Below are 14071 nucleotides of genomic sequence, written 5' to 3'. Positions count from 1 at the left end.
ACTCAGCTTTTGAGGAGGAAAGAACTTGGCTAAGAAAGCCTTGACCAGCTTATCCCAAGAGTTCAGGCTATCCTTAGGTTGAGAGTCCAACCATATTCTAGCTCTGTCTCTCACAGCAAACGGGAAAAGTATGAGCCTGTAGAATTCAGGATCTACTCCATTAGTCTTAACAGTGTCACATATCTGCAAGAATTCAGTTAAGAACTGAAAGGGATCTTCAGATGGAAGTCCATGAAACTTGCAGTTTTGTTGCATCAAAGAAACTAATTAAGGTTTAAGCTCAAAGTTGTTTGCTCCAATGGTAGGAATTGAGATGCTTCTTCCATGTAAATTGCAATTAGGTGCAGTGAAGTCACCAAGAGGAAGAGGGGGTTCAAATTTGGGTGAGATGAAGTGTTAGTAGATGAATAAATAAATAAAAGGAGATGAGAGAGAAAGAGGATTTTCGAAAATAAAAATTTGAAAAGGGGTTAGTGATTTTCGAAAATTAGAAAAAAGTTAAAATTAAAATTAAAAATTGAAACAATTAATTAATTAAAAAGAATTTTTGAAAAAGAGGGAAGTATTTTCGAAAATTAGAGAGGGATAGTTAGTTAGGTAGTTTTGAAAAAGATAAGAAACAAACAAAAAGTTAATTAGTTACTTGAAACAAATTTGAAAATCAATTTTGAAAAGGTAAGAAGATAAGAAGTTAGAAAAGATATTTTAAAATCAAATTTTTGAAAAATATATGTTTTAAAAGGATATGATTAAAAAGATATGAAAAAAAAGATATTTTTGAAAAGATATGATTGAAATTAGTTTTGAAAAAGATTTTATTTTTAAAATCACAATTAATGACTTGATTCACAAGAAATCACAAGATATGATTCTAGAACTTAAAGTTTGAATCTTTCTTAACAAGTAAGTAACAAACTTGAAATTTTTGAATCAAAACATTAATTGTTGAGGATATTTTCGAAAATTATGAGATAAAATAAGATAAAAAAAAAATTTTTTGAAAAATATTTTTATAATTTTCGAAAATAAATAAGAAAAATGAAAAAGATTTGATTTTTGAAAAAGATTTTGAAAAGATAAGATTTTTAAATTGAAAATTTGATTTGACTCATAAGAAACAATTGAATTTTAAAAATTTTTGAAAAAGTCAATCCAAATTTTCGAAATTTATGAGAGAAAAAAGGAAAGATATTTTTTTGATTTTTGAATTCTTAATGATGGAGAGAAAAACATAAAAAATGACTCACAACATGAAAATTATGAATCAAAACACATGATGAATGCAAGAACACTATGAATGTAAAGATGTTACCAAGAACACTTTGAAGATCATGATGAATATCAAGAACATATTTTTGAAAAATTTTTTATGCAAAAAAAACATGCAAGACACCAAACTTAGAAATTTTTCATGTATAGACACTATGAACGCAAGAATGCATATGAAAAAGAAGAAAAGACACAAAACAAGAAAATATGAAGATCAAACAAGAAGACTGGCCAAGAACAACTTGAAGATCATGAAGAACACTATGAATGCATGAATTTTCGAAAAATGCATAAATTTTTAGAAAAAATGCAATTGACACCAAACTTTAAAATTGACTCAAGACTCAAACAAGAAATACAAAATATTTTTGATTTTTATGATTTTATGAATTTTTTTTTTTTTTGGATTTTTTTCAAAAATTAATGTGAAAAAGAAAAATAAGGATTCCAAAATTTTTAAGAAGAATTCCATGAATCTTTCAATATTAGCCCAAAGCTCCAATCAAAGGGTTGGACATGGCTTAATAGCCAGGCAGCTTTAGGATATAAATCAGGCATGCAACAGCTAATATTCAAATTAACTTGCCTCTATGCTGATGGTTGGAAGCCCCTATCTAAAAGAATTAGACCTGGCTTTACAGCCAGCCAGGCTTCAACATGCTTCATGAAACACTAGAATTTATTCTTAAAAATTTAGAATAATTTTCGAAAACAGATGAGAAATTTTTTGAAAGATTTTTGAAAAATTTTTTGAAAACTTTTTGAAAATAAAATAAGAAGAAAATTACCCAATCTGAGCAACACGATGAACCGTCAGTTGTCCAAACTCGAACAATCCCCGGCAACGGCGCCAAAAACTTGGTATGTGAAATTGTTACTCTGAGGTTGTAAAATTTGTTGCTCGTTCTCTCCCTGGCAATGGCGCCAATAACTGGTGCACAATACCATGGTCGAAACATAACTTCACAACTTCACACAACTAACCAGCAAGTGCACTGGGTCATCCAAGTAATAAAACCTTACGTGAGTAAGGGTCAATCCCACGGAGATTGTTGGTATGAAGCAAGTTATGGTCATCTTTTAAATCTCAGTCAGGCGGATATCAAATGGTTATGGAGTTTTCGAATAGTAATAATAAATAAACAGAAAATAAAGATAGAAATACTTATGTAATTCATTGGTGAGAATTTCAGATAAGCGTATAGAGATGATTTCGTTCCTCTGAATCTCTGCTTTCCCGCTGTCTTCATCCAATCAGTCTTACCCCTTTCCATGGCAAACTTTATGTAAGGGCAACACCGTTGTCAATGGTTACATCCCATCCTCTCTGTGAAAATGGTCCGATGCGCTGTCACTGCATGGCTAATCATCTGGAGGTTCTCGATCATACTGGAATAGGATTTACTATCCTTTTGTGTCTGTCACTACGCCCAGCACTCGCGAGTTTGAAGTTCGTCACAGTCATTCAATCCCTGAATCCTACTCGGAATACCACAGACAAGGTTTAGACTTTCCAGATTCTCGTGAATGCCGCCATCAATCTAGCTTATACCACGAAGATTCTGATTAAGAGATCCAAGAGATAATCATCCAATCTAAGGTGGAACGGAAGTGGTTGTCAGGCACGCGTTCGTATGGGAATGATGATGATTGTCACGTTCATCACATTCATATTGAATTGCGAATGAATATCTTAGAAGCGGAATAAGTTGAGTTGAATAGAGAAACAGTAGTACTTTGCATTAAATCATGAGGAACAATAGAGCTCCACACCTTAATCTATGGAGTGCAGAAACTCTACCATTGAAAATACATAAGTAATAAGGTCCAGGCATGGCCGAATGGCCAGCCCCCAAACGTGATCAATATGATCTAAAAGATGAACTAAAAATCATAAGATAATCCAAAGATCAAAATACAATAGTAAAAAGTCCTATTTATACTAAACTAGTTACTAGGGTTTACAGAAGTAAGTAATTGATGCATAAATCCACTTTCGGGGCCCATTTGGTGTGTGCTTGGGCTGAGCTTGAAGTGTACACGTGGAGAGGTCATTCTTGGAGTTGAACGACAGTTTGTAACGTGTTTCTGGCGTTCAACTCTGGCTTGTGACGTGTTTCTGGCGTTTAACTCCAGACTGCAGCGTAGAACTGGCGTTCAACGCCCTTTTGCATCGTCTAAACTCGGCCAAAGTATGGACTATTATATATTGCTGGAAAGCCCTGGATGTCTACTTTCCAACTCAATTAGAAGCGCGCCATTTTGAGTTCTGGAGCTCCAGAAAATCCACTTTGAGTGCAGGGAGGTCAGAATCCAACAGCATCAGCAGTCCTTCTTCTACCTCTGAATCTGATTTTTGCTCAAGTCCCTCAATTTCAGCCAGAAAATACCTGAAAACACAGAAAAATACACAAACTCATAGTAAAGTCCAGAAATGTGAATTTAGCATAAAAACTAATAAATACATCCCTAAAAGTAACTAGATCCTACTAAAAACATACTAAAAACAATGCCAAAAAGCGTATAAATTATCCGCTCATCACCTTGTCTCTTAGTTTTTAAATGGCCTCTCTTGGTCTTAGTCTCTTTTACCCCTTGTTCTTGCACAACTCACAACAACCCTTATGGAGACAAACTATTCTTTTTTTGATGTTGAAAAGACTTAAAATTAACATTGCATTTTCTTTCTTGTACTTCAAAGGACTCACAAAAGACTTCAGGGCATAAAAAAAAGCTTTAAACATAAACTATCCTAGCATTACTATTTATTCTCAAACAGAAATTAAAACATAAAGAAAACTTAAACAGAATTCAGAATTTAGAGAGTGTCAACCATGGGACTTAACCACCTTGAGCAGCTTCAGTTCGTTGGCCCTTTTCCTTTGTCTTTCTTTTTGGAGGGGGAGGAGTCATATTTCTTGAAGGATCCCTCTTGTGCCTTTTTGTCCTTAGGCTTCCAAAATCCTAGCCTTCTCATATAGGATTTCACATTTTCTTTGTGCTGGTATGCTATTTCTTCCTGCTTTGCACTGAGTTCCTCCATCTTCTGCATATAGGTAGGATAACTGGGATTCATGTTGGCTACTGTATTGCACAAGTAGGTCAATTTTATTTGTGCGTAGCAGTCATATTCCCCTCTTGCTACAGTTCTTGCTTCATAAAGATGCTTGAACTCAGCAAGGCCCCCCATTTGATGTAGTTGTTGTTCCAAAATCATTCTTAGGCTGCCTTGCATCTCTCCCCAGTTGATTTGGTCTTGCTGCTCCTTCAGGTGTTCCATACTTCCTTGGAGTTGTTGTATATTCTCATTCACTTAGTCCCATTGCTTTTGTTGATTATCCTTGAGTTGGTTGACATCTTCTCTCAGATGATGTAGGTCTTCCTTCATTTGGTGTACGTCTCCTTGCAGTTGTTCCCAGTTGAATCCTTCAGGAAATTGTTGGTATTATTGGTCTGGTGGTGGTTGGAGTGCTAGGAAATGTGGTTGCTCTTCGACTTCTTCCTCTTGTTGTGGCTGCCCTTGTGGTATATGAGCATGATCTCTATGCTCCCTTCTCCTCTCAAGTGGGTTGACAGTCACCACTTTGGCCATCTTCTTGGCAGTTATGGGCTTTTCTTGTTCTACTAGCACTTTATCAATAATTTTCTCTACCCCTGCTTCATCACACAGCCTTTGGATGATGCTGGGGAATGCCAACCTTGAGCTCTATGCTCCCTTCTCCTCTCATTATGCTGTATATGAGCACAGCTCTCTCTTTAGTTATCTCTGAAGTGTTGGATGTGGGAATTAGAAACCTTCTCATAAAATCCAGCCACCCTCTAGCTTGGGGGCTCAAATCCCTTCTTCTCAGCTGATTGGGCCTCTCATCCTTGTCGTTTATCCATTGCACATTCAGCACACAAATCTCATTGAGGATTTCATAAAATATTGTTGCTCCGGGTGGAGTTTGTCCAATTCACCGTTAGCATCCTCTCTATGTTGGAGGGGCTATAATCAATGGCCTTTTCCCTCACAGAGCTGAGATAGTCATAGGCTTGCCTACGTTGAGGTACAGCATTGGCATAGAACTCTCTCACCAAGCATTCCACCACGTTCCTTAGTGTGTTGCACAAGAGTGCCCAGCCTCTATTGTTTATCCCCCTATTGATCTCAGGGTGCTCGTTCCTTCCCAGCTGGGAACCAACCTCTGGGATAATTTGTCTCTCACTCACCCAACCATAAAATTGGTTTTGGTTGAATGATGAGAGGAACTTGTACTCATTGAATCTTGAACTTGAGGATCCAGAAATTGGTTCCTTGGCCTTTCTTTTCTTTGATGATGAGGCTCTTGGTGGTGCCATTGGGGTGAGAAAAGGGTGCTTGAAGGTTTAAAGAAGGTTGGGGAATATTGCAAGAGAATAAGCAAAACACAGTTTTACTCCAACACCAAACTTAGGACTTGATTGTCCCAATCAAGAAAAGAAAAAGAAAAGGAAAAGAAAGGTAAGGGGAAGAGAGGAAGAAAGTGTGGGGGTTCTTTTGTGTATGAGGTTGAGGTTTACTTTGTGAAGGGAGGTGGGAAAGTGAGGGGCTTTTTATAGGGGTGGAAAGTGTACTCTGGATGGTGGGAAGTGAAAGCACTTCAATGTTTTCTCACTTGGGAAGTAGCGCCTAGCGTGGGAAGAGGCGCCAACCCTAATCCCTTTTGGCTTCTTGCAAGTGTTAAGTTCCAAAGTGCAAGTACAATTTGAATTCTTGCTTTTTGAGATATCAATCATGTGGGTCCTATTCTCTCTCCTAAAAATAAAACCGAAAACCCCAACAGTAATGACAAAGAACCCTTTACATTTCTCATAGTGTGAACCAATGAAATAGCAACTGATGAGTGTCCTTTAGGACACCAACCTTAATCCTATTGCATCATAATAAATTTGGTTCATCATTGGGCTTTAATGTGTTTATGAGGGTGAATTAATTTTCATCCTTTCGCATTCTTTCACCCCTAACCTCCTTCAGAACACATTTAAAACCAACTTTTATGTGTTCACCAATTTATTAAATGCTTTTAACTTGGATGGCATTGGGCTTGCTAGGTGATCTTCGTGTGGTGGTGGGCACACCAAACTTAATCCATGGGCTTACTCTTTAAATTAATTCATTCAATTGGTTGTAAGCCTAGATTAAGTGGGTTAGTGGCCAGACCAAACCTAGCTTTTTAGCTAGTTCTCAGTCCAATTACTCATCATTAGTACATATATTCATCAAATTGCATTTCCAGAATAAAAGAAAACAAAATGTAAGCCTTTTCTAACTACCAAAAACTGATATTAAAACTTCCTAATCTACCACCTACAATCTATCTCTAGAAGGCAATGAAACACAAATATTAAACTGAAACTTAAACTTCCTAAATTGGCAAATTTTTAACTACTTCTAAGAAAGCAATAAATCAAAAGGATATAAAGTGTTGGGGTGCCTCCCAACTAGTGCTTCTTTATCGTCACTAGCTTGACGTTCTTCCATTCTCAGCTGTGGTTGTAGCTCACTCTCTTCTCATCCAGTGAGTCTCCTAGGTAATGCTTGAGTCTATGGCTGATGAATCCACATTTCATGATATTTATTTGCTCTATTTGGGTGGATTTCATCAACTTTTCCTACACTTATTCCTCTAAATAGCATAGTTTTGTAATTCTCCCTAGATTTGTGCTTAATTGTGAAAACATGCTTTTTAGGCCTTAAAATAGCTAAATTTTATTTCACTTTTATTCCATTCGATGCCTTGATGTGGTTGATGAGTGATTTCAGGATTACGAGGCTAATATGGAAGGGAGAAGTGATGGAAAAGCATGCACAAAGGGAGAAAACATGAAGAAAACAAAGGAGAAGCACACATTGGAGTGTGCGTGCGCACAACCACCTGTGCATATGCACAAAAACCGCAAAACCATGTGTGCGTACGCATGACCACCTGTGCGTACGCACAAGCGGAAAATCAGCATGTGTGCATGCATTCGCACACGTCCCAGCCCGTGACTCATTTAATGGAAATCGCTGGGGCGATTTCTGGGCCTCTAGAACCCAGGTTTTGAAGTTTTTGATGCTGATTCTCCCTATATTAAGCAAGGCCTCACTCCATTTGAAGGGGGAGCAATTAAGGTAGATTTTTATCATGTAGTTCATTTTCTAGAGAGAGAAGCTCCCCTTTCTCTCTAGAAATTAGGGTTCTTAGTTTACTTTCCTTGTAATTTGCCTTTTTAATTCTTGTTTTACTTTAATTTCTTCTACCCTTCCTTATTCTATTGTCTTAATTTCATTATTTTATCTTGTCACTTTCTCCATTTTTGCCACTTTTATGTATTTTCACTCTTGTTACTTTAATTTACATTTAATGCAATTTTATGTTTCATGCCTCTTTATTGCTTTATTGAGTTGCTATCTTTATTTCCCTTGCAATTGGTAGTTGTAGCATTTATTATTTCTTGTCATTTACCATGCTTTCTTTTCATGCCCACCAAGTGTTTGATAAAATGCTTGGTTGGATTTTTGCATAGCTTTTCTCACTCTTTGTTGAGAAATTGTGTGGTTTGGGTGAACTTGAGTGGTGGATGTCCATTCCATATTGTGTGAGGGTTGTTAATTCATTTGGTTTCCACTAACGCTAATCTTTCACTAAGTTAATTAGTGAGTTGATTAGGACTCGTGGATTGAAATTAATTATGCCTAATTGACTTATTCTCGATGTAGGATTGACTAATTGGGATTAATCTACACATAATTACCATGTTTGTGGTCCACAACTATGATAGGAATCCTTAATTAACCAATTCTCACCAGGATTCCTTTTTAGCTTTCAATTGCCATCTTCATTGCTTTTACTTGCTTTGACTTCTACTTTCTTGCATGCCAAGTTACCCTTTTGTACTCTAATTTCTTGCCATTTACATTGCTTGCTCTCTCTTACATTCACAACCCCCCAATTCCCTCTTTCTGGTGCATCTCCTTCTTGTTAAGGAGGTTGGGCTTGAATGGCTGAGACTTGATTCTTCTCCATCTTCTTGTTCAAAGCTGTTAGTTGTGCAATGATCACTTTGTTTTGGGCTAACAAGGCATCCATGGAATTGAGCTCAATTACTCCTCTCTTTTGAGTTCTATCTGAAGCATAGAAATACTCATTCTCAGCCATCGTCTCTATGACATCTATGGCTTCTTCAATGATTTTCTTCTTGTTGAGTGAGCCTCATGAAGAATGATCAATTGATTGCTTTGACTCATATAATAGCCCTTCATAGAAGATGTGTAGTTGTACCCACTCATTGAATATATCCGGTGGACATTTCATTGTCAAATCTTTGAACCTCTCCCAGGCCTCATAAAGTGTTTCATCATCTTGCTGTCTGAAAGTTTGCACCTCGGCTCTTAGTCTATTAACTCTCTGTGGAGGGTAGAATCTTGCTAGAAACTTGTTCACAACATCATCCCATGTAGTTAAGCTCTCCTTGGAAAATGCTTCTAGCTACTTTGCTGCCTTATCTTTGAGTGAGAAAGGGAACAAAGGTAGCTTGTAGGTGTCAGAGTGTACACCATTGGACTTTACAGTGTCACAGATCCTCAAGAATGTAGTAAGATGTTGGTTTGGGTCCTCTTGAGCACCTTCTCCTCATGAACAATTATTCTGGACAAGTGTGATGAGTTAAGGTTTCAACTCAAAATTGTTAGCATGGATTGTTGGCTTCAGAATGCTACTGCCACAGTTTCCTAGATTTAGGTTGATGTAGGAGCCTAAGACTCTCCTCTCTTGTCCAACATGATTGCCAGTATCCTCTCCAACATTGTTATATACCTCTTCCTCTATAGTGGTTCTCAGATCTTCCTCTACTACTTCCTCTCCAACTATGCCTTTGCCTATTGCCTCTTTCCTTAATCTCAGGAGGGTCCTCTCAGGTTCACTATCGAAGAAGGATAAAGTTTTTTCCCTTCTACCTGTCATACATTCAACAAACGGCAAGCAGAGGGCAAGTGAAGAAATCACTCTTGTCAATATTAGTTGTTAGCTTGGTTGATGCAATTAATCAAACAGTTAGAAGAATGGAAATATGAACAATGAATGACAAAATTAATCAAAGTAAAAAAGAAAACAGAATAGCAAGAAAAATTGAAAGAGTAAAAAAAATAGCAAGGTAATTAAATTGCTTAATCTAGTTCTCCAATCAATTTAGTCATTGTCAAAATCAAACCAATCACCGTCAACGTCGCCATAAAACTTTATGAACAGAATTCACTCCCCATACAAAAATTGATGAATCCGTTCTTTTGGCAAGCGCACCAAAATTATCGTCAAGTAATAACCCACAGTGGAGTGGGATCGTATCCACATAGATTGGTAGATTTGAGCAATTTTAATCAATTGGTGAATTAGTCAAGCTAAACAAAAGAGATTGTGATTGCAGAATTATAAATGGGCAGAAACATAAATGACTCAAAGGTAAATAAAAGCAGTGAAGTGCAGAAAAAGAAATGGCAATAATGTAAAGTGCAGAAACATAATTGACTTAATTGTAAATGGGAAAGTGATAAACCCCTATTTTGTGGTTTATCTTGTGCTTATTTTGGGGAATTTTATCAACATTTCTCACACTAATTCGGAAGAAATGCATGGTTTTGTGATCACTTCCCAATATTGCTCCATGATGGAAAACATGCTTATTTTGCCTTAAAATTGCCTTATTTTAATCCTCTTCTATTGCCATTCGATGCCGTGATGTATTTGTTGAGTAATTTCAGGAGTTATAGGGTAGGAATGACTTAGAAGAGAGGGAGAAAGCATGTACAAAAAGGGAGGAACATGAAGAATTGAGATCTTGGAAAAAGCAGCATTGGCGCGCCCACGCACTCCACGCGCACGCGTGGATGAGGTTGGCTGGAAGGGGCGCGCAAGGATGGACGCATCCGCGCAGATCAGAAGATTCCTATCGACGTGCATGCATGCTTGGCACGCATGCGTGGGTCGCAAAAGCAATCGGTGCGCACGCACACATGGCGCGCACGCGTGGGAAGCTGCACGTGACCTCATTAAAGGAAATCGTGCCTGGCAATTTCTAAGGCTCATGAGGCCCAATTCCAAGTTGTTTCTGCATGGAAAAGACCCAAGGATGCTAGAAGAAAGGGGGGATCAATCATTTTACACTAGGACATAATTTTTAGCTAGTTTTTGGGTTCTTGGGTGATTCTAGAGAGAGAAACCCTTGTTACTCTCTAGATCTAGTTTTAATCTGATCTTCCCTTGTTGATTTATGAATTGGATCTTGTTAATTGCTAGTTTTAATTGTTCAATTTGAATTCCTTGCTACAATTTTGCTTATATCTTGTGATAGTTTATGAATCCTTGTTACTTGTCATTTTATACCCATTTCATGAATGTTCTGATTATTGACTTGTTGATATTACATTGATGATTTCTATGTTTAGTCTTGTTGTTTTGATGATTGTATGTTGATAATTGTTAGTGGGTATTTGTAGATTCCAATTTAATTGTTATTTTGAACATGTCTTTTGTTAATGCTTACCATGTGTTCGATGAATTGTTTACTTTGATTATGGAGTAGTTTTCTTTACTCTTGGCCTAGGTTAAGGGAATTGGGTAAACTTGAGTCATTGGGTCTAATGGATTTGATGATTTGGGAGCCCTTGGTGGTCAATTTGATACTCATTGACGCCAACCCACTACTAATCTAATTAGTAGGTAGGTTGGGACTTATGGGTTGATGTGATCAAAGCCATTTGACGTACTTCAAGTCTAGGAGTAGATATCACGTACTTAAGACATTGAGGGTAGACTTAATGAGCTTGGTTCCTTATAATTGTCAACATATGGTTGTTAGACAAGGATGGTGATCCCAATTCCCATGCCTAGCCAAGAGTTGTTTTTATTATTCATATTTGAAAACCAACTTTCTCAATTATTTGCTTTAGTTATAGTTACTTGTTTGGTTTATAATAGAATTAAGTGGAATGTTACTTATTCATTGGAATTGCTCATGTTTTGCTTAGTTAATTGAATTAGTATGTTGCAATTTAAGATTACTTGCTTGTTAAGATTCCCATTTATTTTCATGCTCATAACTCACAAACCCGGATTTCTAACTAATGTTGAACCATATGTTTGCCCATTCCTTTTGAGATGACCCAAGGTTTGAATACTTCGGTTATTTCTATTGGGGTTGAACTTGTGACTACCAAATCCCTCTTCTAAATTTGACACCCGAGGATTGTTGTTGGTAGAGCTATACTTGCAACGCAATTTTACTGAAGAAAATCTTTACCAATACACCCTTGGGGACAATCGTTCGTCAAATTTTTGGCGCCGTTGCCGGGGAATGGTTGCAACATGTGCCTTGATATTGGTTATGTGAATATGTGAATATTGTAGATATTTTACTTCTTCCAATACTTAGCTATAATTTAGATTTCTTTTGCATTTGTGCTATGACTTTCAAGTTTGATGACTCGGTCTCAACCGAATTCTAGCTTAGCCAATTTTAATCCCGAGATTGAAAGAACTTTGTTACACACTCGGCAAGCTAGACGGCGGTTGGACTATACGCCTAGTACTTCGGCCTCTCTTGAGGAAAATACTGAATCACTAGACGTCACCGAGAGTGACTTGGAGTCCTCTACTTCCTATTCTTCTGTTGACACTGCTAATACATCTTTGCATCCTACAGGTGAGCCACACATGGCGGAGCCACGCCGGATCACTTTTCATGAGCAAGGAGCTCCGGATATCATACTTCAATCGTTGCAAGCAAGGTATCCTAACCTCTATCCGAACTTTGAGCTGAAGAGTAGCTTGATAAATATACTTCCTAAGTATCATGGGTTGCCGGGTCAAGACCCCATCCGACATTTGAAAGATTTTCAAGTTGCTTGTTCTACGGCTCGAAGGCATGGAGCCGATGAGGTAGCTATCATGGTTTTTGCCTTCCCTTTCTCTCTTGAAGCGCAAGCAAAGACATGGTTCTATTCGCTACCGGATGAGATTGTGACTAATTAGGATTCTTGAGAAGAGAGTTTCTTGATAAGTTCTTCCCACCGGAGAAGACCGACTACATCCGGAAAGAGATTTCGGGTATAATGCAAAGAGACCAAGAGAGTTTGTACGAATATTGGTCTCGGTTCAAGAGACTATTGGAGACATGTTCACACCACGGAATGACCATTCACTTGCTCATTAGCTACTTTACCGGAGGTCTTTGTGCGGAAGATAGAAGATTGCTCACCGCTTCTAGTGGCGGTTCCCTTTCGAAAAATAAGACAGAGGGAGAAGCTTAGAATTTGATAAAGGATGTTGCCGAAGCTACACAACACACAAGGGTGAGAAGTAATCCTCTCAAGGGTGTGGTAGAACCATCCCCTTCCGAATCAAGTCTATCCAAAGCACTTGGGGATATGACCACCATCCTTACACAAATCCAAAGGGATCAAAAGGAATACTACTCCATCCAAGTCAACCAAGCCCCACCTCCGGTTGCTCAACTTGAAGGCCCTCTTAGGATTTTTGGTTTGTGCTCTAGCACCACAGATTACACCGACCAATGCCATCAAATTCAAGAGGAACATGCTCTTGTGGTAGCCAATGTGAATTACAACAACCGTCCACCCTACCCTCCTCAAGGTCAAAACAACTACCATCAAGGTGGTAATCAACATCAAGGGTGGAGAGATAATGCACAAGGAAGCAATCAAAACCGAAGGTGGAACATCTCTTCTTCTCATCACAACAACAACCAATCTTCATCCCAATATCACCATAACAACACCAACTACCAAGCCAACCAAGGCCACTCCAACCAAAACCAAAACAACTACACCAAGTACCAAGCACCATACCATAAACAACAAAACCAAAACCAAACCCCTCCATCTTCCAACAATCAAGTTGATGAGCTTAGAACCGCCATGGAAAAACGAGATGAGAGCAACAAGGCTCAATTCGAGGCCTTGAATACTCAATTGGCCAACCTCATCAACATGCTTTCAAAGATGAACATGTCAAGCCAACCCTAACCCCCAATAACAACACCAACCAACCCTCAAGTTCCTCTAACCTTCCATCCCAACCCCAACCAAACCCAAGAGGCGGTCTCAATGCCATCACTCTACGGTCAGGGACTACATTAGAGGAGATACCTCCAAGGGTCATGGGAGAAATTTATGAGGAAGAGGTAGTTGTTGAAGCTCCACATGAAGAAGAGGTGGTAGACAAAAGGCATGAGGAAGAAGGAGTAAACCTCAAGGAACCCAAGAGGAAAGCTATAGTGGATGAGTCCATTCCTATTCCATTCCCTTCCATGGTGAAGAAGGCAAAGAAAACACCGGAGTTTGATTTGAACATGCTTCAAGTGTTCAAAAAGGTTGAGGTAACCATACCATTCCTTGATGCTATTTAACAAATTCCAAAGTATGCAAAATTTTTGAAAGACTTGTGTAGACACAAGGATAGGATAGGAGAATTGGAGACATTATTTTTGGGTAGTTCAATTTCTTCCTTGATGGAACCTATTCCAAGAAAATGTGGTGACCCGGGACCGTGCTTAGTGTCTTGTTGTATTGGTAGACACACTTTTCATGATTGTATGTGTGACTTGGGAGCTTCTGTAAGCATCATGCCAATTTCTATCTATGTGCGGTTGAATTTAGCTCCATTGAAGAAGTTGGCGGAGAGGTTTGCCTTAGCCGATAAAAGTGTGATCACAGTGATGGGGATAGCGGAAGATGTACTCGTGGCAATTAAGGACTTGGTTTTTCCGGTTGACTTTTACATCC

At 38.2% G+C, this 14071-nt stretch overlaps 1 non-coding gene across 1 annotated transcript; it reads left to right on the top strand.

The window, feature by feature from the left end:
* Positions 1–8565: 8565 nt before the first annotated feature.
* On the top strand, positions 8566–8672 carry LOC112787822 (small nucleolar RNA R71). Its single transcript, XR_003195212.1, has one exon. It is a non-coding gene; the product is annotated as a small nucleolar RNA R71 (small nucleolar RNA).
* The last annotated feature ends 5399 nt before the right edge of the window (positions 8673–14071 follow it).

This window comes from Arachis hypogaea, chromosome 20 (genome assembly GCF_003086295.3).
Source record: "Arachis hypogaea cultivar Tifrunner chromosome 20, arahy.Tifrunner.gnm2.J5K5, whole genome shotgun sequence".
Taxonomy (NCBI): domain Eukaryota; kingdom Viridiplantae; phylum Streptophyta; class Magnoliopsida; order Fabales; family Fabaceae; genus Arachis; species Arachis hypogaea.
Note: the sequence above shows the minus strand (reverse complement) of the source record. Positions and strands in the feature narration are given on the sequence as shown.